Source organism: Penaeus monodon, chromosome 32, assembly GCF_015228065.2.
Source record: "Penaeus monodon isolate SGIC_2016 chromosome 32, NSTDA_Pmon_1, whole genome shotgun sequence".
In the NCBI taxonomy this organism is placed as follows: Eukaryota; Metazoa; Arthropoda; class Malacostraca; order Decapoda; family Penaeidae; genus Penaeus; species Penaeus monodon.
Window position 1 is genome coordinate 5,976,515 of NC_051417.1, and position 303 is coordinate 5,976,817.

Below are 303 nucleotides of genomic sequence, written 5' to 3' on the forward strand. Positions count from 1 at the left end.
CATGACTATTCCATACGGTAGTGTGGTGTATGTGTGTGTGTTTTCCTGCCGGGTGCAGTGTCCAGTTTTCTGTTAGTGACGGCACCAAAACTAACCCGACTGAAAGGAAATGAAATATTCACCCTCCTTGAGATTATGGAAAACTGTCCCATCATATGGAACATTTAATTGGACATGTATTGAATTTCCTTTTAAATTTAAATTGCATAAAAGTACTTTGAATGGACTTCTTTTCTCGCCTGTTTTCTTATAAGAGAATCACGCGATTCGCAGCACACCCTCCTGGGATGTCATGACGCCTGG